This window comes from Engystomops pustulosus, chromosome 6 (assembly GCF_040894005.1).
Source record: "Engystomops pustulosus chromosome 6, aEngPut4.maternal, whole genome shotgun sequence".
NCBI lineage: Eukaryota > Metazoa > Chordata > Amphibia > Anura > Leptodactylidae > Engystomops > Engystomops pustulosus.
The window spans coordinates 53,495,852-53,522,938 of NC_092416.1; the positions used below are offsets into that span (position 1 = coordinate 53,495,852).

Genomic DNA, 27,087 nt, shown 5'->3' on the forward strand with positions numbered 1-27,087 from the left:
AAGGATGGACTGTGATTATGCTTATGCAAGTTTACAAATATGTTAACATACTCACGTTACCTTGTGGTCTGAGAATGCAAGCTCTTTGAAATTTATCATAGTGAATATGTGGTCAATTTATTAAAAAATGTGAATGTTTTACGAGAAATTGTGAAGTAAAAGGAAGATTTTATTCAGAAAACTTGTGTGGTCAGTTGCTTTTGGACACTATTCATTTGATGCATTTGGGGAGTGAAGGAGAGCTCCTAGTCCTAGAACACATCACAGATTAATATTAGCTCCACCCTTTACGTATTTGTTGTGTCCCCTGAGGAAGTTACCACGAGGTAGCGATACGCGTGGGACATCTATCCCCAGCACCCCGCTCTCATGGCCTGAGCATTTAGGTATACAACTTTCTTATTTGTACATGGTTTTGTGCTGATCCTTGAATTGTGTGTCCATCCATTATTGTGTTTCACCCCTCTTTTTGTTGTTATCCTGCATTTGTATGGACTTGTCAAAAGATTTGATTAGCTCACCATTTATAATATTTATTTCTGTACATTGTTGTATACTATATTGTGGCTAGTAGGGGGAGCTGGAGTTCCGGGAACAGTGCACATTATCATGTGTCCAGTACTTTCCCGAGGATGTCATTCATTTGTGACTTCGTTCACAATTTTTAAAGGTTTTTAAGCATGTTTTGTGGTGTATTTTTCTATTAATAAAGATATTATTTGCTTGATCTATTTTTCATGCCTCTGTTCTTTTTGTGGCTTGTTTTGGCATGTTTTGATCAGTGGTTATTGTTGGGCGGTGCTGGTCCACCTCTTGGGTTAAAAGTGGAGTGGTGTGGGGGTGACTTACTGGCCTGAGGCTCATATTATATATTTAATAGGGAGACGTTCAGGAGCCAGAATAGCCGGCTCTTCTTACTGAGCGGAGCCTAATAATCCAGCTCACTAGAAAGCACCAGACTTCCCATCACTACATAGATCCTCCTGATAAATCCGTCAGGCGCCGCAGGACGGGGATTGTATCATATGATGGTGCAGCGTGCGCCAGCGTATGATAAATCCCCCTATAGATCGATGATTTGTTGTAACAAATGTTAAAAATGGACAGGAACTGACATGTCTTAACTTATGTTCAGTTTATCAGATTATTTATCATCTGTTTTAAATGTTTTAACCAAGATAAATTACGTACATTCTAGAGGTGGTGTGAACGTCCGGTAAAAATAATGCTTAATAAATGAACAGTGGTCTTAACTGGGCCTAAGAGGCTGATAATTTTCGGTAGAGGCAGCTCAGGAATCGGGAAAAGCTGTTTTTTTTACCCACCTCAATCATAAACTAAATAAACACCAGAAACTATCCCTGACCATCCACACATGGTTTAATGGTTTGACTGTCCTTTCCTTGCTCCGGGGAATAGGAATTCAGTGTTTTGTCCTTGTCAATAAAGATGACAGAGTTTGAAGCCACCTCCGCGCAAGGCATGCCGGGTGTTGTAGTTTCTCCGCTCGCCTGCATTTGTTCCTCTCCTGGCCGACACGTCGGGACCGCACGGAGCAGCAGATCAGGTCAGAAGCCGCTTCTGTCACTACAGATCGGAGACCGGGAGCAAGGGGCTGAGTGTCTGAGGCGCAGGGGGGAGACTCCGGGACCGGGTGTACGCAGGAAGCCTCGCAGGCAGCAGCTCAGGGGGCGGTAGTGATCACTGCTGTGAGGGGAAATAGCGCCTCGCTGGGGCCGAGGACTCGCTCATACAGCGGGGGCCTGTGTGTGCTGAGCTCTGGCGGCTGGGGGAGGCCTGGTGTCCCCGGGTGTCACCCTGGATATGACAGCAGGCCCCTGCACACGGCCTCTGCCTCCTGTACACAGCCGGCGGGGAGAGGGGACTAGTTACCTCCCCAGGGGCTGACACCAGCAGCCCGGCCACAGTGGCCCCGGCACTGGCCACTTATTAACCCCTTTATGCCCTGGTTCCGGTCCAGACTGTTTGTTGCATCGTCTATGGCTGTGTACGATTTTCATTGACTTCCATGAAGCACCTGGATACTTGGCGCTGCACACATTTGGGGCATTATCAGCACAGTAGTAACTTTCACGTCCCGTGTACCCCAAATGTCACTGTCATTGTGTATGGCTGCCAGTTTTTTGGGATGCTGTCACATGACATTGAAATGGTCGCCAGAAACTTCTGGGCACCGGTGGCGGTCATCTTATAAGTGTCCAGTAAAACTTGTCATGCGGTTCAGCCTAAATAAGGACTGCTCCCAAATAACTGCATTATAGCTACCCTGTGCCTAGAGGCGCCTGCCATGCCAACGCAGCCAAAATTTTCATCTTATTTAGATTCTGCTATGTTCCATGTCACGCGCTCAGCAGAGCTCCTTAGTCCTGGACCTCAATTAATACTTCATCATAGTTAACGTGTCGCGTTCTTGGGCGGCGGACGACAGATTAGTGGTCAGTTTTTGTGGTCTGTGTCATTTCAGCTTCACATAAAGAATTCCTGGCAGGCGAATGATGTTAGCTTGTCCCATTTCCTTTGTGCCTCCTTATCGTGTTACCTTAAAACCTGATTCGCAAATACGGGTGACACCTGCGTGGCATCCGTGTTTTTCAACTTTCTGTAGACTTTTATGGTAAAGACCTGAGCTGAGTTTTCTGCAGACCCAATGTAGATTCGTGAAAAATCTGTTATGTGTGTCCATTGAAATGAACCAGAACAACGTTCATGTGTACGTATCCTAAGGCTAGGGCTAGATTATCATGCAAGGTTTGTATTGCACTGGCAAATATATGTCTCTATACCTGTCCAAAACGTTATTCTTGTTTCTATTACAGTAGGTGTCTGTGTGTCTGCAGCAGTCAGTGGCTCCATTGGGCTCTACTGGAGTCATATAACAGATCAGAGACTGCTGTTAATACATAACGTCTACTTCGGAGTTGCTACAGGTGTGAACAGGGCTTTAGCTTGTCCTATATGAGACGATTTTACAGTACCAGGGGGACTGATGCTGAGCTCTGAGACCAGTAGAATTGTGAGTGCATCTCTATAATGGATACTACCATTAAAATCCCATCATGATAAACCAAGGGCAATTACTCATAGATCCAGGCACCGTGAGTGTGATAATCTTATATCTGTTAAAAATCAACAAATTATGCTAGTGATGCCCTCTGTGATCTGACTTTGCCGACTGTTTCACTGTCTCACCATCCCCTGCTTCCTCAGCACTTGTGCCTGGATCTATGAGCAAGTGTCCCTGATTTTAATGGTAGATTTCCTTTAAAACAATATGATAGTGTAACTCTTATTATTTATCTTGTTACATAGGAAATTTCTTTAAAATAGAGGTGACGGCTTGTTATACCCCCTGCAAAAATATTGCATGTTTCAGGCTACAGGAATGTGTATGAATGTCGCACTCTGTGACTCGTGTCTTGACAGTTTCTCTATGGCCGTCTTTCAGCACAAGTATCTGAATCACTCCAGATCAGTGCATTTTTCTAGCAGTGTGACTGTCCCTTTTTTGTCTTCTCTTTGGCCTTGGTGTATGTACTGTATTAGCTTTTGTTGCTTTGTCGTTGTAGAGTAGAAGTTGTCCTCAGGTATGGCCCGGTACGAGGAGTGCACCTACTGTGTTTATTATATGGGGAAACCTTAAAAGGGAGGAAAAGGTCAAAGAAAATCTTCCACCAGGATGAAGGATTGTAAACAAAGTACACTGGCATACTGGTGTGTGCTCCCTCTGGCAGGATCTTCCTTTCTTTTAGCTTCTTATGCTCTAGTTTTTACACTAGACTAAAGATTATGCAAATGAGCCTGAGGGGCTCCAGGCTCCGTAGCTCTTAATTGAGCCCGGAGACTCATTTGCATCATTTTTAAAGCCTTCCTTTGTAAAAATCATGACATAAGAAGCTTAAAGAAGGACGGATCCTGCTAGAAGTGTACAATCCTTGATCATGATAATAGATTTCCTTGAAGTAATGTGCAATTAATCCATAGAAGTGATACAACTATATTAAAAGATCCTGAAGGAATCAACCACAGCTACTTGGTGGTAATTGGTGATGGATGAACCTACGCCATTTTTTTTTTTTTAACATTTTGGATGGTTTTCTCCATTTTTTTTTTTCTCCCTAGTCTTCTATTCTCAATGATACTTCATTAGAGTGAAAAAGCTAATTTATGAAGAGATGCATGTCTGTTACTGAACTCTTTTATTAAATCAGTAATTACTGATTACTAATTACTGTATATTCCGGCGTATAAGACGACCTGGTGTATAAGACGACCCCCCTACTTTCCTGTTTAAAATATAGAGTTTAAGATATATTCGCCGTATAAGACTACCCCTTTTCCAACGCATACAAAACACCGGTAAAATTTTTTAAAAAAACAGATTTGAATTTAACATGGTCCTTTTTTTTTAATTTAAATTCTTATGACATGCAGGTATATAGCAGGAAAACTGTCGCTCATAAACATAAGGCATACAACAACAACATTACCATTACAGCACAGCCCCCAGTAGTATACAGCACAGCCCCCAGTAGTATACAGCACAGCCCCCAGTAGTATACAGCACAGCCCCCAGTAGTATACAGCACAGCCCCCAGTAGTATACAGCACTGCCCCCAGTAGTATACAGCACTGCCCCCAGTAGTATACAGCACTGCCCCCAGTAGTATACAGCACTGCCCCCAGTAGTATACAGCACTGCCCCCAGTAGTATACAGCACTGCCCCCAGTAGTATACAGCACTGCCCCCAGTAGTATACAGCACTGCCCCCAGTAGTATACAGCACTGCCCCCAGTAGTATACAGCACTGCCCCCAGTAGTATACAGCACAGCATTAAAAAATAAATAAACTTTTATACTCACCCTCCGGTGGCCCCGATGTTCGCGCGGCTCGTCTTCAGTGTTCCGCGCCGCCATTGATCTTCCCCGGCAGGCACCTAGTATGACGCGCCGCTGCTGACGTCATACTAGGCGCCGCCCCGGGGAAAAACATGGCGGCGCCTAGCAGAAGAAAGAAGACGGCGCGGTGAGTATGTTCCATGCTCATCTTTTTGAGGCTGCCGGCAGCCATCGCTGTGAAAACACCCGCGATCGGTGCTAGCACCGATCGCGGGTGTTACCGGTAAGCCTTTGCTGCAATATGCAGCAAAGACTTACCGGCTATGGAGAGGGCTCAGCCCGTGAGCCCTCTCCATGCAGCGCGATCCGACCGCGATCGTCTTATACGCCGTCATTACCGGCGTATAAGACGATTACCGGCGTATAAGACGACCCCAGAGAAGACAGATTTTTCTGTCTTCAAAAGTCGTCTTATACGCCGGTATATACGGTACGTCTTTTTTTTCTGATGTAAATCAACCACACCAGGCGTAGATTTGTCCTATTATTTGCACCTTAGGGGAAACATAACTGTAATAATCTCCATTGATGTTGAGGACTTATAATGACTTCTGTTAGTATCCCTTTGCACCACTTCTGTTAGACTTCCGTTATTTAAGATGGAAATATATCTCTGCAGTTTATGTCTATTCTGTCCATATAACAAAAGTCAAGTGGAAGTGCTATAAACGGACACTAACGGAAGCTATTAAAAATCCATGGACGTTTTTACAAGTCCACTTGTCTTCTTTATCTTTATCCTATAAATGCCCTCTGTAATTTGTGGAGGTCAACCCAGTCCCCCAACCCTGTATAGCAACATTGGAGGCCAGCTGTACTGTACAGTATTAAAATTGTATACTAAAGTCCTATGGAGACTATCACCAACTTCTACCAAAATCTGAACCATAAAATCGTAACTGGTATTACTAAATATACACTGAATTATAAAAAATTAGAGAACACTTTTGGATACCTGCAAGTTATTGGTGTTCATCTGGTACCTGGTGTTCATTTCCTTAATTATCTGACGAACCCTATTTAGCTGGCAGCCTAACTTTCCAGTTTTCACTCTTTGCAAAAATGGTGCACCATTCCTAAATGACTGAAACCCTCTGACAGCCAGTTGTTTACATGAAGGCAAACGGGTGACCCTATCAACTATAGCAAGAGAACTTGGTTGTTCCAAGTCTGTGATTTATAGAATATTGCATTTTTACAACATCACAAAGTCATTAACGTTCCCAAAGAAGGCTGGTCGCCCTCAAAAGACAGATGAAAGAGAGGACAGGATAATGTGGAGAATCTGCATGGGTAATTATCATCACCTCTGCAGCGGAGAAAGAATTATGGTTAGACTGCTTTGTTAAGGAAAATTTTGTATGAACATTTGAGAAGTGGTCCACAGTGATGAAAACAATTTAATTTATTTGAATCTGATGGGAAACTTATTCGTTGACAAACAGGGAAGAGACGGAACCCAAAGTGCATAAAGTCGTCAATGAAATGTGGAGGAAATGTCATGGTTTGGGGAATGTTTTCTGCAGCAGGTGTTGGACCTCTAATACAGCTAAATGGCAGAGGGAATACAAGTGTTTATAAGAAACTTCTTCAACAACACATGTTTTTTTTCTTTGGGTTCATCACTGGGCCAGCAATTTTCATACAGGACGATGCCCCCTGTCACACAGCAAAATGGGTAAAGCAGTTACTTGAAACAGAAAACATTGAAACAGTAAAATGACCAGTCTACAGTCCTGATCTAAACCCAATGGAAACCCTCTGGAAAATCCTTAGTGACCAAGTTATGGGCAAGAAACCCAAAACAATCACAGAACTGTGGAAGAGACCGGAAGAAGTGGACCAAAATCCCACCAGAGCAGTGTGAGGGACTAGTGACGTCCTGTGGCTGCAGATATCCTAAAGTCATTTAAAGCAAAGTCCTGTGCATGGTTTACCCCTTACAAAAATTCACCAAATGTTGATCAATGGAGATTACATTTTTTCTGAAAAAAATGAAATGATGATACACTGTTCTCTAATTTTAATCTCCAGTGTATAAATGTCTAGTGATACTAATGTTGCTATGGAATAGGTTCAGAAAATGATCTTAAAGGAAACCTACCACCACAAATCTACCTATAAAGGTAGATCGGGTGGTAGGTGAATCAATGGGACGTGAGGATAGCCCTTTTAAGGGCTAATCCTCACGTCCCCGCACTGTTTTATAAACTTTTATTACATCAATATGTTAATTTACTTATGCGGCTACTGGGGCGTGGAGTAGCCGCATCTGAGGTTACACGAGGCGGCTACTCCACGCCCCGGTAGCCACATTACCCCTCCTACTCACCATGTTCGGCGCGCAGCTGCTCGTAGCTGCGCGCCCTCGTCCGCCGATCCCGCATAAGTAAATTAACATATTAATGTAATAAAAGTTTATAAAACAGTGCGGGGACGTGAGGATTAGCCCTTAAAAGGGCTATCCTCACGTCCCATTGATTCACCTACCACCCGATCTACCTTTATAGGTAGATTTGTGGTGGTAGGTGCCCTTTAAAGTCAGTACTACCTCACCCTGCATAAATTAGATCACAAAGAAATGTATTTTCTTTTCTACACTTTTATAAAAATAGCTGATATATTTAAAAAATTGACTAACCCCTTGCTGCATGGTGCTACAGCGAATGTGTGAAGAGGGCACACAGACGGACCCCTCTCCCCACTGTGACCTCTGGTGAAGCTCTCTGGATGTTACTTTATTCTCAGGCTGCACTGATCAGCTGTAAGGTGAATGTAATGAAGCTTTATTGATAATCCTTGGTCCCATTACAGCAAAAAATGTTGAAACCACAATTGTCAATGGGGCAAAACATTTTTGTCTGGATCTACAACTATAAAATATACAGTTTCAACTTACATACAAATTCAACTTAAGAACAAACCAATGGTACCTATCTTTTACGTAACCCGGGGACAAAATATAGAAATGGTTATTCCCATCAGTGAACCCCATAACAGAAAATAGCGTCCAAACGTCTGAATTGCATTTTTTAGCCATTTTGCACATGGCCTTTAATAAAAGGTGATCAAAAGGTGGTGTAGTGCCCAAAATGGTAGCAATATAAATGTTGTATCATCCACCTCCATACATGAAGTATGAATGGTGTTATTGTCCTTGGAATATGGAAGAATGAATAACTTTAAAAAATTTTAAAATCTATTAAAACGGGTATAAATTTGGTGTCTCCATGATCATACTGACCCGAAGAATAAAAGGGTGGTTTCTTATGAAATGCACAGTTAAAGCCGTAATAACAGTGCCCAAAAGAAAATTGTGCAGATGTGGGGTCTTTTTTTGTCAATTTCGCCTCATTTGGAATACTTTTTTCCGGCTTCCCAGTACAGGGCATGGGATATTGAGGAATGAGGCCATAGATAAGAAATCTAAGATTACCACAGTCACTGTGTCTGGATGTATGATTAAGTGTCCCTGGTTAATCCATGCTTGATTTGGTAAATTATCTATGCAAGATGGTATGTTTTCCTTTAAAAATAGAACTCCTCCTGCAAAGAACAAGCCCCCATACAGACATATATAGCCATATTATAAATCTCCAGACGCGTACCAGGTCTGTTCCTATTAATAAAGTGGTGACTATAAAGAGTGAAACTAATTATCATATTCAGTGACCACATTTGTTGAGACGACTTTGACACGTGCAGCAAACTTTTTGGTGATCATTTTTTGTGGTCTTCTGCACACTTTTTTTTTTTTTTTTCTTCTTCTGACATTTTTAGATTTTGCATTGAAATTTTTCACATTTTCTAGGACCTGTCACTTGGAAAGTTTTTTTGCTGAACTGTTTTGTAAAAGAGGTTAAAGAACATCTACCACCAGGATGAAGGATTGTAAACCAAGTACACTGACATACTGGTGTGTGCCCCCTCTGGCAGGATATGTTCCTCTTTTAGCTTCCTAGGACCTTGCTTTTATGAAACAAAGGGTTTAAAAATCATGCAAATGAACCTAAGAAGCTCCAGACTCCATAGATGTCAATGTAGTCCCAAGCCCCTCAGGCTCATTTGCATAATTTTTAAAACCTTTTTTCTTAAAAACTAGTGCATAAGAAGATACAAGGATACTGACAGAGGGGATGCAATATCCTTTAAGTTAATAGATGGTGGCTCCCCCATATAAAGGGGAATTCTCTGGATATATTTTAAATCTCATCTGAAAACTGCACCTGTCTAAATATTATTTTTATAGTAGCCTGTCGCCTGATTTTACATCATTCTGAAAGATCAGATTCTTATCTTTAGTATGACACACAGAGTATATATATATCTCCAAAGATAGTGAAGTCCTTATGACATTTCCCCCTGCAGCCTCTAAACTTGACCCCTCTCGGATAAGCTATGACTCTTTCCTGCTCCGATTTAGAAGACTTTGGAGGCGACTTTGTTTTATAATTTTTTTTTTATATAGGTAAACGGGTGAGATTTAATGTTAAAGAGGGAATTTTAGAAAGACATTTCAGGCCCTACCTGAGGGGGTTAGCTGTTTAAAGTAGTAAAATCTGGCCTCCTGCACACAAATGTATACAGGCCGTCTCCGGGTTACATACAAGATAGGGTCTGTAGGTTTGTTCTTAAATTGAATTTGTATGTACACTCACTGGCCACTTTATTAGGTACACCTGTCCAACTGCTCATTAACACTTAATTTCTAATCAGCCAATCACATGGTGGCAACTCAGTGCATTTAGGCATGTAGACATGGTCAAGACAATCTCCTGCAGTTCAAACCGAGCATCAGTATGGGGAAGAAAGGTGATTTGAGTGCCTTTGAACGTGGCATGGTTGTTGGTGCCAGAAGGGCTGGTCTGAGTATTTCAGAAACTGCTGATCTACTGGGATTTTCACGCACAACCATCTCTAGGGTTTACAGAGAATGGTCCAAAAAAGAAAAAACATCCAGTGAGCGGCAGTTCTGTGGGCGGAAATGTTGATGTCAGAGGAGAATGGGCAGACTGGTTCGAGCTGATAGAAAGGCAACAGTGACTCAAATCGCCACCCGTTACAACCAAGGTAGGCAGAAGAGCATCTCTGAACGCACAGTACATCGAACTTTGAGGCAGATGGGCTACAGCAGCAGAAGACTACACCGGGTGCCACTCCTTTCAGCTAAGCTAAAACGTTGCCTGGTCTGATGAGTCTCGATTTCTGCTGCGACATTCGGATGGTAGGGTCAGAATTTGGCGTCAACAACATGAAAGCATGGATCCATCCTGCCTTGTATCAACGGTTCAGGCTGGTGGTGGTGGTGTCATGGTGTGGGGAATATTTTCTTGGCACTCTTTGGGCCCCTTGGTACCAATTGAGCATCGTTGCAACGCCACAGCCTACCTGAGTATTGTTGCTGACCATCCCTTTATGACCACAATGTACCCAACATCTGATGGCTACTTTCAGCAGGATAATGCGCCATGTCATAAAGCTGGAATCATCTCAGACTGGTCTCTTGAACATGACAATGAGGTCACTGTACTCAAATGGCCTCCACAGTCACCAGATCTCAATCCAATAGAGCATCTTTGGGATGTGGTGGAACGGGAGATTCGCATCATGGATGTGCAGCCGACAAATCTGCCGCAACTGTGTGATGCCATCATGTCAATATGGACCAAAATCTCTGAGGAATGCTTCCAGCACCTTGTTGAATCTATGCCACGAAGAATTGAGGCAGTTCTGAAGGCAAAAGGGGGTCCAACCCGTTACTAGCATGGTGTACCTAATAAAGTGGCCGGTGAGTGTAAGTCAGAACTGTATATTTTATCACTGTAATCCCAGAACTTTTTTGGTCTCTGCAACAATTGGAATTTAAAAATGTTGGGTTGTCATAAGAATCAGGATGAACACTAAAGCTTCATTACAGACACCTATGATAACTGTTACAGCTGATTATTTTTGCCTAGGACTAAAGTACAATAAATTAGCAATATCCAGAGGTCCGTTTGTAACTAGGGGTCCTATGTAAGTCGAGTGTTCTTAAGTAGGGGACCACCTGTATATTGTGGCCAATAGATAACACATCTCCATGTATTTCTATGGGCTCATACACAATATTGTGGTTTCTACGCTGTGTGAAATGATTGCGCTAGCAGAAGATTTTGGAGTAGGTTCTATTCCTGCCAGTTTGGGCCTCGGAAAGTTCTCTTCTATTTTTGCAAGCTGTTTGCGCCCCAAAAGGCAGATGTTTATGTACAGGTATCCTAAGAGGAACAACATTCTGCAGATTATGTGACGTGTCTGGAGGACACATCTTTTCAGAGAGATTTAGCAGAAGTGAGCATCCCAGCGATCCGCGAACTCTCCCCGCTCACCGCACATGCGTGCCTTCCCGCCTTCTTGCTCACCGCTTAGCAACCCTCTCAGCATGACAGCTGAGAGCGGCCAATGCTCATGCGATGGACCTTGGCCAGGGGGCCGTGTGAAATAGGAAACGGAGGCGTGTGCTGGCTGACATGCCAAGAGTAAGGCCATGGACTCGATCCGTGGTGACCAGCCCAACTCGACTCGCTGGGTTCTCTGCCTAGTTACCAGGTCGAGAATACAACTTGATTTTCTGCTTTTGAGAGCATCGCTGGTGTTGAAAAAGGGCTGCCGTTGGGACTTAAAGGGGTATTCTCGTCTGGGCAATCACATTCAGTTTCATTAATCTGCCATTTATAGACATTTCTTCAATTAGATGTCATTAAAAAAAATGTACCCGTGTGAAGATAATTTCTCATAAATGTAGCCATGTTGTCCCTTAGAAACGAGACGGCTTCCTCGGATACGGCCACCTCTGTTGGAGCAATTGCACAAAGAAACAAAAAGTTTTTGTATATGAAATGTCCGGGAGTTACTACATGTCGCACAGCCATCCTGTGGTAATGATTGCTGAATCCTGGTGGTCAGGCAGGACTCAATAGCGCATGTCTGTCCACCGCAGCCAGAGTGTGACGTGGTGTATCCGAGGAAGCCATCTCGTTTCTAAGGGACAACATGACTACATTTCTGAGACATTATCTTCCCACACAGGACCCTTTTTTTTTTTTTTTTTTTTTTTTTTTTTTTTTTTTATAACATCCAATTGAAGAAATGTTTACATATGGCACATGAATTGAATTAAATTTAAATGCCCTGATGAGAATACCCCTTTAAGGGCTCTATGGGCCCTTAAGTCCTTTTATACTTGCCTAGATGCGAGTCTGAGGAGGTTCGTACTCACATCTTCAGATCCCACACCTGCGCCTCCTTTGGTGATAATGAAGGTGAAGCCGGGTTAGTATCCCAGCCTTAGGGTGAAGACACACATGGCGTTTTTGGGCCGTTTTTACTAAGTGCGTTTTAAGATCGTTAAAAACGCATCCGTTTTTGTCCGTTTTCCCGAAATTGCGCAATGAAAAACGGACAGAAACGCATGCGTTTTTAAAAAACGGATGCGTTTTTAACGATCTGAAAACGCACTTAGTAAAAACGGCCCAAAAACGCCATGTGTGTCTTCACCCTTACTGTGCATGCGCATTGCCTAAAGAACTTGCACAGTGAAGCCAGGGTGTTATACATCGGCTTTACTTGCTGCAGCGCACATTGGACAAGGTAGGTGTGTTTTTTTGGGGTTTTTTTTCTCCAAATGCTTTAGGCTACATTCACACGTGGCGTTAACGCATGCATTTTCAAACGCATCACAATAGCTGAGAAAAGGGGATTGGCCCAATTACATTGCTGTCCCCATTGCATTTACAAAATTAACATTGTGATAAAGCATCCGTTTTGTAATCCCAATGCTGAAAGCAATATAATTGGGCCAATCTCTCAATTTTTTTTGATCCCCCTAATCAAAAAAAACGTTTTCACCACGATGTGGAAAACATTTTGTGTTGTTTTTTTTTTTTTTTTTTTTTTTCTGGACAACCACATCTGGATTTTTAAGAAGGAATCAGGCGCAGGAGTATGAAACTATGTTTTGGTCAACTTTGCAAAACAAATTTTGGTGTAATTATGCTAAAAAGGGAAAGAAAAGTTTGCCTTCCCAGTTTTACATTCCTCAGCAGCCTTTGAATTTAAAAACGCAGTGGTAACGCTATGTGTGTATGCGGCCTTGGGGACGCCGTAGTTGTCTGAAGCCGGTAGATCTTTATTGATTCAATCTTTTAATTGAAGAAATGCGTTCACATAAAGAGGGGCTCTGGTTATCAGGGGGCTGCGGTCTGCACACTACTATTTGTTACTTGGATGCATTTGTGTTCCTGGCATAGTCTTCTACCTCTGTGTAGGTGAATTATTGTTTACCAAGTTCATACTGAGCCATTTGCAGGGATAAAATATCCTCATCCCATCCCCCGCTAAGATCAGCCCGGTAATTATAACAATTCCTTTAGGCTCCATAGCCAAGTGCACTCTCTGCACCCCTGTGCACTTCTGGCTTCAGTCTGCTCATTTTCTACAACGGGGCCTGATATCATGTAGATCTGTGTCATAATAAAAGCAGCTGAAGCTGGCATCCAGGAAGCAGCCCGAGGCGAGGTTGGCACTATCTACCTGCTTTGTGCCTGCTGCTATGGAAATGGCTTTTGCCGGCTTTTGATGTGTGCACAGAGTGCTTTTAGTGAGATGATTGCCCTAAGTTTGATGGGATTCCTGCCGTGTCAAGCACTCGTAAATATACAGGTTTAACCCTATAATCTGGGGAGGGAATGTGTGCGCCATTCTTCTATTCCCTGGAGCCATCTGTAAGGGATTGATCGTACTAATTGTATACATGTTGAGGTTTGGAGACGTTTACGTGACATAATCGTGTCGTTCCTCTACTCGTTCCCCCCCCCCCCCATAAGACAACAATTTTACCATTTAATGACTAAGGGAAGTGGCACACGTGTGCTGTTTGTTTTACTTAAAAAGAAGGATAATTGGGTGCACTAAATACAATAGTTTTTAACAGTTCGCTGTCAATGGCCTATAATGTTTGAGAAACCGTGAAAAACGGATACGAGTTGAGTGGTCCTGAGCTGAAATACCATCAACATTTTTAAAAGGGATCTTTTCACAACTGGGAAGGGGGCACCAACTGTGTCCTTAATTCAATGACGGGCCATAGTTACAACTGCTATATCTTCTGAACAGTGGCACCTAGAAACACAGTTCTGGTGTCATTTTACATATCCGCTTGTATTTTGCACAAAGATTGGGATCCTTGGTGCAACCAGAAATATCCACTGTTAAATTGAGTCGGCAGTATGATTGTCATATACAGTTACCACTCCACAACTGTAATTGTATCCAACTGTGGATAAGTTTGTCGTTAACCCCTTCACACTCTGCGCCGTACATGTTCTAGGAAGAGGGCTCACGGGCTGAGACGATAATGCTGGCAGCATTTAAGACAGTGGCGCTGTGATCTTCGGCAGCTCCATATTGATGAATGGAGCAGAATAATAATTTGCTGCTGTCTGCTCCATTACTCTCGTGGAGCGATGTGGGGTTCGACTGAGGTACATGAGACCCCTTGTTATTGTGGTCTGTGGCGGTCTCTTCACAGAGCCCCCTCCAGCCCCAGCAATCATCAAGTTAGGCCCTATCCTGTGGCCCAGCCAGGCCCAGTAGAATACCACTTTGGGAGTTGCAGAATGAACAATTGTACCAGAACATTGCTCCAGAACTCCATGCCAGGCAGATCGGGGACCAATGTACAAAATCTTATTTGCCATTGATCATGTACCTGTTGTGCTGTGTCGCCATAGTTGCGACTATTTTGTGTAAAAGGCACAAGTGTCCGTCTATGTACTGTTCCAGATATTTAGAGGTTAAACTGGTGAAAGTACAAGCCACTTTTTCCCCCATTGATCATATACCACTGAGTGTTGTGGTTCATTATTCTGTCCTATCTGAGCCCGATCTGACGTTATCGATGCTCATCTGCAGAGGTGACATCCTTGTGGTCGGGCAGCGTTTGCTGTACTTCATTCTGTTAGTTATTACAGGTTTATTCCATCCACGTGATGTGCTATGTGCGCTGTAGGCAGTGAATCATAGTAAGAGGTGTGAAATGCGCTGTCACCTACAGCCATCAGCATTACAGTAAGTGTCACTTCTATTTTAACAGAATAAAAAATCCCTCCAGATATGACAGGGGCTTTCAGAATAGTAGTAAAAACTTCTTGCAGAGATGACAAGTATCAAGTTGATGTGTGGAAAGTGTTAATATAGGGCATCTATAGATGTCATGGAGATGCCATTGGCTGTGGTTTCCTAAATTCCATGTATGCCGACTTTTGCATCGCATGACCATGTGCCACGAATGTGGCCACATGTTTTCCTTATTGACTACCTGATTGATATGAATTATCATACAACTTGGATATTTAAAGGGGCTGTCCTACTGTTGTAAGGAATTTCATGAAGAACAGGGAATGTTATAAGACAATTAGTTACATGTTAGTTCTCTGTCCTGTTCACATGACTGTTGTATCCAGTGACAGGCCTTAGCTGTGGCACATGTACATGTGCCATACAGCTCCTAAAGGTACCTGCATGCTGCTGTTGGGCTGCAAACAATGTTTCTGGCCCGTTTTCCCTGTCCTTATGTCATGCATGCATATTCTGTTGTCAAGGCTTAAATTTGCGAAACCGCAATCTGTATTTCATCCTTTTTTTGCAAATCCTCAAAAGGAAAAAAAACAACAACTTAAAAGTCTGGCAAATTATGTTGCTAGGTTACCCCAGCCCCTCGAAGAGTCACATTATTTTGTTGCCCAATCTGTAAATACGGACCACATGTATATGGCACACATTCTCATAGACTTTCCATAGATGGGGAGTTCCAAACTGCAAACACGGGCCCTGCCCTACCTCCTCATGAATCCATGAAAAACGTGTGCATGTCCATGGGTCCATTGAAATTGGTGTCAGTGTGACCTCCGCAAATGATCGAGCATGGACCAGAACAACATTAGTGTGCATGTAGCCTTAGGCCAAAATGTTTTCTTTTATGTAGATGATATATGTGAAGTTGTCATTACAGTACCTGAGGCAACGGAATACAATTAAAATGGATATAGATCGATCTAGCTATTTTTATGATAAAATTCTTCAAATTACCGTACAAAACTTTTTTTAGGGAAAAGATTCTGCCTTACTCTTAAAGGAAATCTAGGACCAGGATCATACATTGTAAACCATGCACACTTACATACTAGTGTGTGCCCCCTCTGGAAAGTTCTGCCCTTATTTTAGTTTCTTATGCCGTTGTTATTATAGTGCAGTGGAGGTGTGTGCCCTGTTCTGGAGGGTTAGGTACACGGTGAGTCCGGGCACCGCTGCCTCTGTCCGGTGCTATGGATAGTATGCTGATTTTATGCTTTGAGTTTTGTTTCGCTCTCTGTAAACCTCTATGGGAAGGTGAATCAGCTGGTTTGGACTCGTCTCAGAAGGTGGAAGCTGTTTATAGCGTTGTACTGACGATCTGGGCCAGCTTGACCTTGGAGGCCATGTTTGCTCATTATGAGTAAAGCAATGAGGACTGTTACACTGTATTGCCAGTTTTCTAGTGACACGTATATGTGAGCCGGGACATATTCAATGTTCAGGTGTCACTGGTGTGTTACAAACCGATACTACGAGGACAACCGAGGCTACAAGGCCTTCACTTCCTGAAGTAGCTGCACCCATGTGGTAATTTTACTCTTGTTTTGATTTGTTAAATTTGTCCATTGTGTTTTTTTTTTATTGTACATTGCCACCAACCAACCACTTGACTTACTGTGTGAACTTCTGCCGTAAAGTAATGCGGCAAGGTGAGCAGAAGTGGTCCTGCTCATCAAATATATATAAAACTATTATTAACTAGTCAAAACATTTTGGATAAATGATGTATGTACTCAAGTACAGTGTTGGAGATATATATATATATATATATATACCCCCTTTTGCATTCAGAACTACCTCAATTCTTCGTGGCATAGATTCAACAAGGTGCTGGAAGCATTCCTCAGAGATTTTGGTCCATATTGACATGATGGCATCACACAGTTGCCGCAGATTTGTCGGCTGCACATCCATGATGCGAATCTCCCGTTCCACCACATCCCAAAGATGCTCTATTGTATTGAGATCTGGTGACTGTTGAGGCCATTTGAGTACAGTGACCTCATTGTCATGTTCAAGAAACCAGTCTGAGATGATTCCAGCTTTATGACATGGCGCATTATCCTGCTGAAAGTAGCCATCAGATGTTGGGTACATTGTGGTCATAAAGGGATGGACATGGTCAGCAACAATACTCAGGTAGGCTGTGGCGTTGCAACGATGCTCAATTGGTACCAAGGGGCCCAAAGAGTGCCAAGAAAATATTCCCCACACCATGACACCACCACCACCAGCCTGAACAGTTGATACAAGGCAGGATGGATCCATGCTTTCTTGTTGTTGACGCCAAATTCTGACCCTACCATCTGAATGTCGCAGCAGAAATCGAGACTCATCAGACCAGGCAACGTTTTTCCAATCTTCTACTGTCCAATTTCGATGAACTTGTGCAAATTGTAGCCTCAGTTTCCTGTTCTTAGCTGAAAGGAGTGGCACCCGGTGTGGTCTTCTGCTGCTGTAGCCCATCTGCCTCAAAGTGCGACGTACTGTGCGTTCAGAGATGCTCTTCTGCCTACCTTGGTTATAACGGGTGGCGATTTGAGTCACTGTTGCCTTTCTATCAGCTCGAACCAGTCTGCCCATTCTCCTCTGACCTCTGGCATCAACAAGGTATTTCCGCCCACAGAACTGCCGCTCACTGGATGTTTTTTCTTTTTTGGACCATTCTCTGTAAACCCTAGAGATGGTTGTGCGTGAAAATCCCAGTAGATCAGCAGTTTCTGAAATACTCAGACCAGCCCTTCTGGCACCAACAACCATGCCACGTTCAAAGGCACTCAAATCACCTTTCTTCCCCATACTGATGCTCGGTTTGAACTGCAGGAGATTGTCTTGACCATGTCTACATGCCTAAATGCGCTGAGTTGCCGCCTTGTGATTGGCTGATTAGAAATTAAGTGTTAACGAGCCGGTGAGTGTGTGTGTATATATATATGTATGTATGTATATATGTATATGTATGTATATATATGTCTCTGTCTCTCTCTGTCTCTCTCTCATATTGTGAGAATAGACTACCTCAAAATGAGGTTGTATAATGAACCAATGCTAAAATTACTTGTCTAGTCGCTACTTCTAACACAGGAAACGTTATGTTCTAATGAATGTACAATGAGTGAATAGACCGGGCCTGAAACTTCGTAACAATAGATTATAACTTGAAGGCTAAGCTAGGGGAGACCCAATCTCCATCTGTCCCCAAATTTAAAATGATGGCATTTTCACAAGTATGCTTCCAATGTGTTCATTGTATAACTATCGACAGCATTGTTTAAGTAGACCACCCTGTCCATTATGCAGTGGCCATACAAGCTTGGCTCCCATTATAGTAAATGAGCCTGCAGAACACAATGCCTCTGCCCTTTTCTTCTGTGTAGCAGACCCTTCTTGTAGCTGATGGATTGAGGTGCTGGGTGTTGCACCTCACAATTTCTTATTAACGGTTAGGCCATTTATATGAAAAGACTAGATCAGCTCTTCCAACCTCAACATAATTCACTTATCCACAGAATCAGTATTAAGGGTTTGCTGATTGAGCATGGCTACCCATCACCCATGGTGAGAGTGGGAGTCCTGTGTCCCATTTTTTTTTTCTTGTAACTGCGTGTTATTTAATTCCTTAGCTTCTCGATTTGAAGGTCATTTCCATCACACGTATGGTCTTCTAATAAAGTGACTGTGCATCCAAGACCATGTCACAGGTCAAATTACATGAAAATTGGCCGATTTCAAGGATACAGCCGACTATCTTATGTCTGGGGCCTTCCAATACCCCAAAGCCTTCAGCCCCCACTAATTTTCCCCTCTATGGAAGTATCAGGGGAGATGATTGGGGTAAAGGTTTCTAGAATATTCCTTTCCTGTGCACAGATTATAATCCAGGAATGGTCTGTAGGAGGAAAATAAAGGGGATATGTTTATCAGAGCAGACGCTTGCTGCAGTGATGTCAGTAACTAGTTATCTGTGGGGTAATGTACATGCTTCCCATAAGCCGTCATGTGCTGAGTGCAATCCTGGAATCGCTATAGAAATCATCAGATAAGACCATTTCCTCAGACAGTCTCCTCTGTAAATCACGATGGAATGATCTGCTGCTGCCTGAAGCGTAAAGCTGAAAATATGTCTACACTGCAAAATAATATACAGAGTGGGAGCGCTGACACAGTACCGCTGTTTTGCTGGGTTTGGAACCTAAGTTTTGCTGTGAGTGGTTTCAGTAAACAACTTTATGGACCTGAACTAATTCTAAAGATGAAAAAAAAGTCCTACACCACCATCACACAAGCAATCCCTTTTTGGCAAAATTCACCCTACCAACCAAAGCAGCATTGTGTAGGGTACGGTATAAGCTTCCAAATATACCGGACTTGTTTCCCAGCAATCTGTCATGTTACTAGTGCACCCAATATCTTCTGTCTACACCTTATTTCTGCAAAAGACATCCATCATTGTGTAAAGGGGAGGTATAAAGGAACAGGACAAGCCCACTAGCAGGCATGGCTCCTTCGGTGCGCCAAGAAGCTAATTTTGCAGAAAGATGTATGGTAAATTTAATTTTATCTAAAATAATAGATTTCTGGGAAACAGGGGAAGGTATGTCTGAAAAGATGGCCTAGTGCCCTACACAATATGGCTTTTACTTCTGGGATCTCATTTGATGCAGCTGTACAGTTCAAGTGACATTCATAGGGCTCATTGATTTGTCCGTCTATGGGGATGTATATGCGGCCTTTATCTTTTCCCTAGTGTGCAGCCATGCGCCCGCTGTTTCCTATGGACGTTGGAGGGGCCACCTCCTCTGTCCACGGCATACCACCTTGTGAATGTAGCCATACTATGTGTTTTATTTCTTGTATATTTTTTTTATATGCAAGGAAACCTCCCAATGTATACGCTGAGCATATACAAAGACTAATACTGGTGGTGGCACCCTTTTTGGTGCAGTATACATTGCATACTGTGTGAAAACACAGGATGGAGAGAAGTGGCAAGCTGCATCTTTCCATCCTGCTCGCTCCTGCAGAGCAATGTACAGTACAGGCATCAAAACTATGAATTAACACATGTGGAATTATATACATAACAAAAAAGTGTGAAACAACTGAAAATATGTCTTATATTCTAGGTCAGTGATGGCTAACCTATGGCACTGGTGCCAGAGGTGGCACTCGGAGCCCTTTCTGTGGGCACTCAGGCCTTCACCAGAGAGGACTCCAGGTATCTTCCTGCAGTCCCAGACAGCCCAGGACTTGCTGTGCACAGAGCTATATTAAAGTGACAGCGCTACCTGGGACTATTTTCTGCTTTATTGGTGTCCTCAGGGGCTGGTATCAATGAAAACTGTGACAGAGAAGGGAGTATAAATCACAAATTACATTTCTGTGTTGGCACTTTGCGATAAATAAGCGGGTCTTTGTTGTAGTTTGGGCACTCAGTCTCTAAAAGGTTCGCCATCACTGTTCTAGGTGGTTCAAAGCCACCTTTTGCTTTGATTATGGGGGTTGCACACTATTGGCATTCTTTTGATGAGCTTCAAGAGGTAGTCACCTGAAATCACCTTGAAGGAGTTCCCAGAGATACTTAGCACTTGTTGGCCCTTTTGCCTTCACTTTGTGGTCCAGCTCACCCCAAACCATCTCGATTGGGTTCAGGTCTGGTGACTGTGGAGGCCAGGTCGTCTAGTGTAGCATTCCATCACTCTCCTTGGTCAAATAGCCCTTACACAGCCCAACTAAATGCAAACCGGATGGAATAGCAGCCGCTGCAGTATAACTTCAATTCTGAATAAATCCCCATCAATGTCTCCAGCAAAGCACCCCCACACCATCACACCTCCTCCTTTGTGCTTTATGGTGGGGACAAGACATGTGGAGTCCATTTATTCACCTTTTCTGTGTTGCACAAAGACCTGCTTGATAGAATCAAAGATCTCAAATTTGGACTCCTCAGACCAAAGCACAGATTTCCACTGGTCTAAAGTCCATTCCTTGTGTTCTTTAGCCCAAACAAGTCTCTTGTGCTTGTTGCCTGTCTATATTAGCAGCTATATTACTATGAAGGCTGCTGCACACAGTCTCCTCTTACCAGATGTTGTAGAGTTGTCTGCTGCTAGACCTCTAGGCTGAGCTGCTGTTAACCTGTGATTTCTGAGGCTGGTGACTTGGATGAACTTATCCTCTGCAGAAGAGGTGACTATTGGTCTTCCTTTCTTGGAGCGGGGCTCATGGGAGCCAGTTTCTTTGTAGCGCTTGATGTTTTTTTTCGAAATAATAATAATTCCTTTATTAATATAGAGCACACAGATTACGCTGGACCAACGCCTTCATCAGGTTGACAATCATTTCATTGTTTTTTATCATTGTCAACCTGACGAAGGCGCTGGTCCAGCGCCAAAACGCGAAGTTGTCATTTTATTTTATCTGTAACAATAATAATAAAAAAAGCTTAATGAATGTGAGGATGTGGATAACTTTAACTTGCAACCGTGGATTACTCTTACTACGGGATAAACTGGTGGACGCTTACACCTCGTGGTCTCGTTTCTCCACATGCAGCTCTTCACTAAGATAATCCTACAGGCTATACAACCAAGAATATCCTTTAATAACCTTTAATAATACTGGTGTAATCAAACGCTACATTTGAGTCTTTGCGCCTCAGTCCATCATAGATCTTCAACCTACCAGTATGTTTTTGGAGTGAGGGAGGAAACCGGACCTGGAGGAAACCCATGCAAACACAGACAGAACATATAAACTCTTTGCAGATTTTTACCCTGGGACTTGAACCCAGGACCCCAGTGCTGCAAGGCTGTAATGCTAACCACTAAACCAACCACCCATAACTGCACTTGGGGACACTTTCAAAAATTTTCTGACTGACCTTCATTTTCTTTTTTTTCTAGCCATTATACAAATTCTAACAGTCTATTCAGTAGGACTATCAGCTGTGTATCCACCTGACTTCTGCACAACACAACTGATGGTTCCAACCCCATTTATAAGGCAATAATACAGGAGTGCACAAAAAGAGGGGAGAGCCAAATGGGTGCGCTTGTAACCGGAAATAAAGTAAGATCTCCATATGTGATGGAATTCACACTATTTATTGATATAACATAAAAGTCCAGTGGTTACGCGTTTCGGGGAGACCCCTTCGTCAGACCCCTTCGTCAGGGCCCCTGAGGAAGCCACAGCAGGTGGCGATACGCGTGGGGCGGTCATCCCCAGCTCCCTCTTGTGTGTATGTTTGCCGCACAGGTTCTGTTCAAGGACCTGACAAGAACCTTTGGTGTGAAAAAATAAAAGATTTCTGTCTGAATTCCAGCACCAATCCCGCAGGATTTCATAAACAGAAATCTCCAACAGCCGGGATATTGGATCGGACTTCAGATTGAGAAAAGCAGAATTGGGTGGATGGAACACATTATAACATTAGCCTGTAGTATTGGTCTGACGAAGGGGTCTCCCCGAAACGCGTAACCACTGGACTTTTATGTTATATCAATAAATAGTGTGAATTCCATCACATTTGGAGATCTTACTTTATTTCCGGTTACAAGCGCACCCCTCTTTTTGTGCACTCCTGTATTATTTACGTTACGGTGCCGTTGGTTACCGGTTCTTTGGAGAGCGTAGGAGTTGCTGCAGTAACCTTGGTTTACAAATAAGAACCTTCTTTCCCTCCGATTGGATTTATTTATATACCGCTTACTAACAAGTGGTCATCAGGTGAGCACCCGACTTCTCACCTCAATTGCTACTGACCTATCCCTACGTTATTACGCGAGGCGCCGTCCTCTTCCGTTGTTGTTTTTGTTTTCTTTCTTCCATTTATAAGGCAAGACATCCCACTTATTACTGAGGTGACTACCACTTTAAGCTCCTCAAGAGAATGTCAAGAGTGTGCAAAGCAGTAATTGAAGCAAAGGAATCTAGAATATATTTTCAGTTGTTTCACTTTTTGTATTCAGTATTTTCATTCCACGTGTTAATTCATAGTTTTGATACCTTTTAGTGTGAATCTACAATTTTTATCTTTGAATGAGAAGGTATGTCCAAAATTTAGTTTTGTATTGTATGTGTATATGTTGCATAGCAGGAAGGGAGCACCCAGTGATGTTATTGTCTTTATAATGACACTGAAAACACTGGGGAAAACACCCTGTACACTGGCAGCAGCCATTCACTGGCTTCTCCTACTTTCGGGGGGAGGAGCAGGTGCATCCCACTCTATTTGCCTACAGAAAGATGTGCCTTTACCCTCCCTTGTAAGGACATTTTGGGAAATCCTCCCGACATCCAAAGGGAAAAAACTTGAAAATGAGCTTATAGCGGTCCGGTGTATTTATGAGGAGGTGGTGACTGCCACTTGAAGCCTGGCAGTCACTGCTGGCCTATGGCGTGGGAAGGGTGGTCCAGGGAAGGAGGATATGGAGAGGGGAGTGCCTTGAATCGCCCCTCATGAGAACACCGGACCGCTGTAAGCTGGGTCTGGCGTTCACAGCGCTATGTACTGCAGGGTTTTCCAGCTTTATCAGAGGGTTCTGTTAAAGCTACAGTTTAACGCTGCTACCTCCTGGGGTAGCGATAGGAGCTGCTTACTGTAGTGATTATACAGGGTCCTCTTTAAGGGTCTCTGAAGTGAGACTTTCACTTCAACCTCTAAAAGTGAGTCTCTGAAGAAAAGTGACTCTTCTCTGCTCATTCTTATCTTACTTGGGAGGAGTTATGTTAATCAACTGGATATATTTCACATAAAAGAGGGAATTACCGGATCTAAAGTAGCTGATAGTTTACTGATGTAAAAGCTTGTGACCCCATCAATATTGATGTTTGTATTAGCAGAAAACCACACAACATATTCCATGGTTAAACCTCTTTGTATACTTGAATGAATGTGCTGGCGGCAAATCGAAAAAGTGAAATTTTAAGGCAATGTACTACATGAAGAGCGAAAACATAAATACTGGTATCCAGTATCCATCTCCTGAGGGCGAATATGTAACACTGCTTTCTATGAAGGTGCAGGCCAACTTTATCATTCACACCAGAGCTGAATGATCTCTGAAAACAAGGCAGCCACAGACAACTTACTATAGGCCAGAAGAAATAAATGTCAATCTTCCCTGTGTGTACCTACAAAGGAGGGCCATCCACTGGGTGACAAATAACAAACCTTGCAGAATGTGGCACCAGAGGATGGGGGGGGGGTGCAACTGGTGCCCCCTGTTGGGGAAGCTGCAGACTCCAAGGCATTTTAACTACAGGGAACACCAGACCTGGAGTTGCTTTTTAAGAGCATGGTACCAAGCAGAATAGTGAGTCCAACTAAGGTGCTTGTTGGTGCAGATATTATCTACTTAGTCAAGGGGGGTCATGTAGTATCTTGGGGCCATGTTTGACCAAGGAGCTGAGAGATGAGTAAATTGTGGTACATGTAGAGAGCTGAGTGCTGTTTACGTGTCTCCATAAAGACATGAACCCTAACATTAGAGACAATAATGTAATGCTCCTTTGCACATTCTTAGTGGTTGCTGTGTACATTGAATGGTTCAGCACCTCCTTGAGATCATCTCCTATCCATTTCTTGGCTTGTGAGAACCATTGTGGTGGAAACTACTGGGATTATAAATGCTGTAGAAAATGATGTCTGCAGGTTCTGGCTGGTGACCTGGAGTGAAATAAGTTTCATTCTCCTATTCTAGATCGATCAATATTTTTTTTAACTATCTGAGCTGTGTAACATGTTATTTTTGGATGTGCTCATTATCCCTTCATGTACGAGTTTCATAGTCCAGAATCAACACTAGAGAGCTAGCAGTGGTGAACAAAGTTATGGTATGGGTGCCAGAGGTGGCACTCTGAGCCGTCCTTGCGGGCACCCAGGCCATATTTCAAGCACAAGTCCCATTTTTTTGTTGGTGATAACTGGGATTATTTTGTGCAAAAAACCATGTCGAAATTAAAGGCAAAGGTTTGCTTTGTCAAGGTATCGGGCCACTGCTAGCCTGGAACGCCCTGCGACGGCCCACTCCGCCACCAGCCGCGTCCCTCCACGACTCCTCTGCATGGAGATAGTGTTGCCAAAGCATTGTGATTATTTCATGGCTTTTACACTGGTTTCCTGGAGTAGAAGTCCAGATAAATGCCCCTCATGGACATTGTAGATTTGCCACATTCATCAAGAGGAAAATTGTTTCTAATTCTAATAAATACCTTTTCTCAATAATCTTGAGAGCTTAAAGGTGTTGTCCACTTTCGGCAAATAATTAATATTATTTAAGGAAAAGTCATCCAATTTGCCAATATACTTTCTGTATCAATTCCTCATGGTTTTCTAGATCTGTGCTTGCTGTCATTATATAGAAAACTTCTATGTTTACTCCAGTGACTAGAAATCTGCCCATGGTGATGCGTTATTATCACACAGAGTAATAGGAGCTGTGTGACACTTACGGCTCGTGCACCTCCATCACATAACCATGGACAGATCTATTCACTGGAGTAGACAGATAAGCTTTCTATAGAATGACAGCAAGTAGAGATCTAGAAAACCGTGAGGAATTGGTACGGAAAGTATATTGGCAAATTAGATGACTTTTCCTTAAATAATATTAATTATTTGCCGAAAGTGGACAACACCTTTTAAGCTCTCAAGATATATAGAAAAACATAAAATTGTATAACTTTTCATTACACAAAAAATATCAAATATTTGCTGAAAGTGGACAACCCCTTTTAAGGGTGACCTTGTGAATAAGCGTCTAGTGCACACTTTTTAATATATTTGGGGTTCTAGGCAGGGGTAGATTAAGACTGCCAAGGGCCCGGGGTTGTATGAATATTATAGCCCCTACAAGTCTGGTATCACTTCCTACACATGGAACTAGGATCAAGCTTCATGGGGAATGGAGGATGCGCCCCTTTTGCCTGCTTTCAGTCGGCTGTTTTTATAACTTTTTGGACCCTTTAAAAAGACCTTTGTGTACATGTCTGTTGAACAGATGTATGAGGAATTCATGGTGGAAGGTCCTTCTGAATATAAAATTTTGGTAGGTGGTTTGGGTGGCCGTGGACCCCCTAGAATACTAAACCGTCTATATTATAATCCACAGCACTCCATTTTTCGATGAAACTTTATGAGGTTACCGAAGATTTGTAATAAAAATGGATATGGAACTGGAGCTCTGTAAATTTTATTTATTTTTTTGTTTTTATAAAGTCTGCATGCAAGTAGTTGCAGTGAAGTGGATTATGGGAGATCAGCATCCCGTTGTCGGCGGCATAGGGCTACAGCTCCTTTTATACATATCTTTTACAATGTTATGAGCTTTTTATTGTCCTGGGCTTGTCCTACCCAAGTGTTTATTGCAAAACAAGGATGGCTGTGAATGTAGAAGCAGAATGTGGACACAGGGCTTCCCTTCTGCTTTCAGCATGTCTTTAGTCAAGCGTTTCGCCCCCTCCCCTCCTCTAGACAGTCTGAATGCTCTTATTTATTTAGCAGAAGCATGTGTCACAACATGGGGAATCCCATATGTCAGAGAACTATTGTCCAAGTGAGAATCCCTGCAGGCAGCCTGTCACTGCCCCTCACAATGTGCTTCACTGTGACAACCATACGCTGGAATTTTTGGAATGTCAGATCAGAATACAAGTTGGTTAAATAAAAATAGTGTGTTGGTGTATACCAATATCAGATTAGTGGGGTGCCAAGTCATGGCATCTACTGACTATGCAACTATCATTGACTTCTAAAGTCCAGTACACATCTTCATCAGGGCTTCCATTCTCTTCCACTATAGAAACAAAATAAGGACCATGATCAAAAAACTTGAAGGAAATCTGCCATTTGCTTTTATGCATTATGAACCAAACATACCTTGAGAATGCTGTAGCTACACTGATGCAGAAACAGATCTTGTATAATCGCTAAACTGAGTGGTTTTTCTGAAAAAACAATAATAAATTACGATAATGAAGCTCTGGTGCTCCTG

The 27,087-nt window shown here is 42.8% G+C and overlaps 1 protein-coding gene across 1 annotated transcript in view; it reads left to right on the top strand.

Annotated features, from left to right (window-relative positions):
* The first annotated feature begins 1,469 nt into the window (after window positions 1-1,469).
* Window positions 1,470-27,087, top strand: part of FOXJ3 (forkhead box J3) — a 68,021-nt gene continuing 42,403 nt past the window's right edge. The window contains exon 1 of the mRNA XM_072156126.1: window positions 1,470-1,567. The gene's annotated coding sequence lies outside the window, so the exon portion shown is untranslated. The remainder of the gene's footprint in view (window positions 1,568-27,087) is intronic.